Source organism: Triticum dicoccoides, chromosome 4B, assembly GCF_002162155.2.
Source record: "Triticum dicoccoides isolate Atlit2015 ecotype Zavitan chromosome 4B, WEW_v2.0, whole genome shotgun sequence".
Classification (NCBI taxonomy): Eukaryota; Viridiplantae; Streptophyta; class Magnoliopsida; order Poales; family Poaceae; genus Triticum; species Triticum dicoccoides.
In genome coordinates this window covers 119,344,246-119,349,860 of record NC_041387.1, presented here as the reverse complement: position 1 = coordinate 119,349,860, position 5,615 = coordinate 119,344,246, and positions in this window count along the sequence as shown.

Here is a 5,615-nt window from a genome sequence, read left to right as displayed (position 1 = left end):
CAACATCGACCACCAGGGAGCCGACACAAGCCGTAGGCTCCCCGTGTACCTGCTGCTATCAAATAGTCGTGGGTTATAACGTGTGGTGCCACTCGATATATAAGAGGCTTAGGATACAACGTGTCTGACTCCTACACGACTCGTACCTAATCACACCAATTACAACATCAAGTCCACATAACCCCTTGCGTACATAATATTCGACACAAATATAACAGACTCCACCTTGACGAATATTCTCCATCACCTAGAAGTCGTCCATACTCGAACCTCCATGTACTCCGGACTTGGGTTATCTTCTTTGTAGCTTACTGAGAGCTACCCGACGGGTCAGACCCGCAGCCACTGTGGGAATCCATTGCTACTCCTGCAGCTCCACTCTTCATGGCTCCACGTGCAATAGTGCTCCCTTGCAACTTATAAAGATGTGAAGCTGTCCTCTCTCCTATCATCATGGTCACTCCATTTTTCATGATTTTCATGATCTTCTTATCCCGATCACAACGGAATTCCATATCACCATCATGAAGAACACCAACGAAATTAGTTTCCTCCTTAGCCCTGTCACATGCCTGACTCCCGAGGGCATCCGCTCAACTCCATCAAACATCTTGATTTTGATGTCACCTAATCCAGCAACACGATAACCTGTGTCATCGCCCACATAGGCTAAACCAAACTCACCAGACTTGTACGAAGAGAATCACTCCCTATTGGGCGTCACATGAAAAGAGCAAGCTGAATCCAACATCCACGTTTCATCTTTTGTTGACCGCTTGTTTGATACTACGAGGGCATCACTGTTGCTATCTGAGTCATCACACTACTAGGAAAAGGGCTATAGATGGGATTGACACTAATGGCGCACCAGAAAGATGGTGCGCCATTAGTATATACTAATGGCGCACCACAATCTGATGCGCCATTAGAGTTTAAACTACTAATGGCGCACCACGCTACGGGTGCGCCATTAGTATCAAATTTTTTTTTAACTAGTGCGCCTGTCCAAACATACTAATGGCGCATCCGGGCAAAGTGCGCCATTAGTAGTTGTAACTACTAATGGCGCACCAGGCAGCAGGTGCGCCATTAGTATAGAATTTTTTTTTTGAACTAGTGCGCCTATCCAAACATACTAATGGCGCATCCTGCCCGAGTGCGCCATTAGTAGTTGTAACTACTAATGGCGCACCAGGCAGTGGGTGCGCCATTAGTATAGAATTTTTTTTTTGAACTAGTGCGCCTATCCAAACATACTAATGGCGCATCCTGCTTAAGTGCGCCATTAGTAATTGTAACTACTAATGGCGCACCATGCAAGGGGTGCGCCATTAGTAAGTGGGCAGCAACAAGATATTTGGGACAGCCTCTCCTACCCACACACTCACTTTCTCCCCACTTCATTCTCTCCACCTCCTCCTTGTCTCGGGTGCCTCCTCTTTTTCACCTCATTTCCACCATAGATTCATTCAAATTAAGTGGTTAAATTACCTTGTTTTAATAGGTAAGTAAGGGGGGAAGCTATATTTAGGTTGTTCTCCTTACAACAATGTGCACATGCACTTTTTACGGCCTAGCTAGATCTATGTATGTTCGTCGTGTTGCATATGTTTGTGGTGTTGCATATGTGTTTGTGTTTGGAGGTGTACCGGTATTTGATATGCGATAGTTGCCAATATTTTGCCGGAATGTTGATTCATTTCCGTTTCGGCGAGAATTTTGGCATTAAGCATTCTTTTTGGTCCTATTTTTAGGGAAAGTCATGCCAAATTTTTGTTTGGTTCTAAAATATCGTTTTGCTCTACCCCGCAGGCGACCATGGTCCGCACGATGACCGAAGGCATCGTGAATAGGTTTTTGAGGTCCGCGAAGGCCGAGATGCTTCAAAAGAACGAGACGGAGATAAGATGTCCGTGTCGAAAATGCAAGCTGAAGAGCCTTATTGCGGACCCGGATTCCGGGCAGGTGTGGGACCACCTGCTGTTGCGTGGTTTCATGGATGGCTATCGGTGGCAAGGTGATGAAGATGACTACGAAGTTGTCCATGCGGGCCGGGCAAGAAATGAGGAAGGGCAGCAAGACAACCACCGCGGCTCGGGCGGGCGAGAAGACGAAGAATCCCCAGGAGATGATCACGACTGTGATGCTGTACACAGTCATCATGTAGAAGATGCAGGACATGATGATGAGGAAGATGACGGAGCAGGCGACGGGCATGATCATGAAGATGATGATGCCGGCGGAGCAGACGACGCTGGACCATCGATGGGCTGGGTGCAGGACCCTCATATTCAAGAGCTGCTTCTCAAGCAGACGGATAATGCAAGAGCTGCCGCCCGAGAGAAAGCCAAGATGGATCAACTTGAGTTAGACGCGGTTACTCCATTGTATGAAGGATGCAGGCCCGAGGATACCCGCCTGAAAGTGACGCTCATGGCCCTGGAGATGAAGGTAAAACACAAAATGACCGACGCATGCTTCGACGAGAACATGTCATTCTGGCACGAACGTCTTCCCAAGGGGAACAAGTGCCCGACCAGTTTGGAGGAGGCGAAGAAAATCGTGTGTCCTCTGGATTTACCGCACGTGAAATACCATGTGTGCATGAACAATTGCATCATTTATCGGGACGAGCACGCGGAGTCTACAATATGTCCGGTGTGCGGTGTCACTCGATACAAGAAGAGGAAGAAAGCTCCTCGAAAAGTGGTGTGGTACTTTCCGATCACTCCTCGTCTGCAGCGGTATTTCGCGGATCCTAAGGTAGCAAAGCTCCTGCGTTGGCACGCGGATAGGGAGGAGAAGAAGCGAGAAGATGACGCAAATGATCCGGAGATACATAAAAAAGACAAGATGCTGAGTCACCCTAAGGATGCGAGCCAGTGGCAAGCATTGAACTTCGAATACCCAGAATTTGGGAACGATCCAAGGAACATCGTGCTGGGCGCGAGCACCGATGGAGTCAATCCGTTTGGCAGCCAGAGAAGCACACATAGCACCTGGCCTGTGTTTGTGTGGATGTACAACCTTCCCCCCTGGTTGTGCATGAAGAGGAAGTACATTCACATGAGTATGCTAATTGAAGGGCCGAAACAACCAGGGAATGACATCAATCTGTATCTGGGGCTGCTGAAAGAGGAGCTTGACACGCTGTGGAAACGCCAGCCAATACGTGGGACGCCGCAGAGAAAGAATATTTCCCTATGAGAGCCGCACTGCTCACGACGGTGCACGACTATCTCGGTTACGGATATCTTGCGGGGCAGGTAGTCCACGGATTTTCTGGATGCGTAAGGTGCATGGATGACACAACGTATCGCCAGCTAGATAGAGATCCCGGGTCTTCGAAAACCGTGTTCATGGGACATCGAAGGTGGCTTCGCGACGATGACCCGTGGAGGAAACGCAAGGATCTATTCGATGGTGAAACCGAACCCCGAAAACGCCCGTGTACGAGGAGCGGCGAGGAAGTAGACAAGCTGTTGAAAAATTGGAAAGACTGCCCACTGCCGGGAAAGAAGCAAAAGGCGCCAGAGCCGGGAAAGAAGCGAAAGGCGCGAGAGCCGCTGCTGAAGGTATGGAAAACGAGGTCTGTTTTCTGGGACTTTCCGTACTGGAAGATCCACCGTGTGCCTCACAGCCTTGATGTCATGCATATCACGAAGAACGTGTGCGAGAGTCTGCTTGGTACCCTGCTCAACATGCCAGAGAGGACCAAAGATGGGCCGAAAGCAAGGGCAGACTTGAAATCAATGGGCATCAGGCAGGAGCTTCACGCTATATATGATGATGATGATGATGATGATGATGATGATGAGGCGAAGCAGGACACAGAAAGTCGTCGCAAAGGCAAAAAGGCCAAGAAGACCGGAAATGACTACCCTCCCGCGTGCTTCACTCTAAGTCAGGAGGAGATCGAGCAGTTTTTCACCTGCCTCCTAGGAGTAAAACTTCCTTACGGTTACGCGGGGAAGATAAGCAGATACCTAGACCCAGCGAAGCAGAAGTTCAGCGGGATGAAGTCTCACGACTGTCACGTGCTGATGATGCAGATACTTCCAGTTGCAATCCGTGGGATCATGGACGCGCACGTCCGTGAAATGCTATTTGGCCTATGCAACTTCTTCGACGTCATCTCTCGGAAGTCGATTGGCGTGAGGCAACTCAGAAGGCTACAGGAAGAGATCGTGGTGATACTATGCGAGCTTGAGATGTACTTCCCGCCCGCATTCTTCGACGTTATGGTGCATCTCCTGGTCCATATAGTGGAGGATATCATCCAACTCGGGCCGACGTTCCTGCACAGCATGATGCCGTTCGAAAGGATGAATGGTGTCATCAAAGGATACGTTCGCAACATGTCACGTCCAGAAGGAAGCATAGCCAGGGGCTTTCTGACCGAAGAGTGCATCTCCTACTGCACGAATTATCTAGGCATCGAGAACCCCGTTGGTCTGCCCGTCAACAGGCACCTCGGCAGGCTCGCTGGATGGGGTCACCGTGAGGGTCGCCGCGAAATGCATGTCGACTTCGAGGGTCGACTCGCCGACTTTGAAAGAGCAAACCTAGTCGCGCTACAACACATAGACGTGGTCGATCCTTGCGTGGTAGAGCACAAAACCTTTATTAAAAAGACGTACAATGACCGAGGCCAACAGAGGACGGACGGAGATACACTCAAAGAGCACAACTCATGTTTCACGCGTTGGTTCAAGCATAAGCTTCTGTCGTACCCTTTACATGAGGATTCTTCCGCGGAAGAACAACTCATATTCGCCTTGTCACAGGGCGCCGAGCACAACCTGATGACCTATGAGGCATACGATATCAACGGCTACACATTCTACACCGAGGCCAAGGACATGAAGAGCGATGGTTATCAGAACTCCGGGGTAACGATGGAATCCTACACCGGTAACGACAAGGACAGATACTACGGAAGGATCGAGGAGATCTGGGAGCTGAGCTATGCTGGAGAGAAGGTCCCGATGTTCCGTGTCAGATGGGCCAAGAACGTCATAAAAGAAGACCGGTATTTCACCACCATGGTTATACCCGAAGCCAAATCCAAGACCGCGGGCGCAAACGTCACCGCGAAAAATGAGCCATGGGTACTGGCTTCCCAAGTGGACCAATGCTTCTTCATTACCGACTCGCCAAAGCCCAGTCGTGTTGTCGTGAGGAGAGGCGAAAGGAAGATCATCGGAATGGATGGAGTAGCCAATGAGCAAGACTTCGACAAGTACGGCGACCCGAGGATCGAACATGACGACGATGATGAAGTAGCAGCATACACCACAAGAAGAAGCAGGACCACCCTACCTAAAGGACGTCCGTTCCACAGAAGAACTCCATTTGCGAAAAAGAAGGGCAAGAAGATTGTTAACAGATAGCTAGCTAAGATCGATTGTATTTAAATCGTAGCCTTCATTTCTCGATTGTATTTCATGGGTACTTTTTGAACTATCATGAATATTTTTAAATTTCATGGACACTCGATCTCGATCCCCCTCCATCTCGATCGCTATCCCACCTCGCCAGATCCGGGCCCCCTCGCCGCCGAGCACCCCCCCAGTCCACCGGCCGCCGCCGCCGACCCCCCGCACCCTCGATTC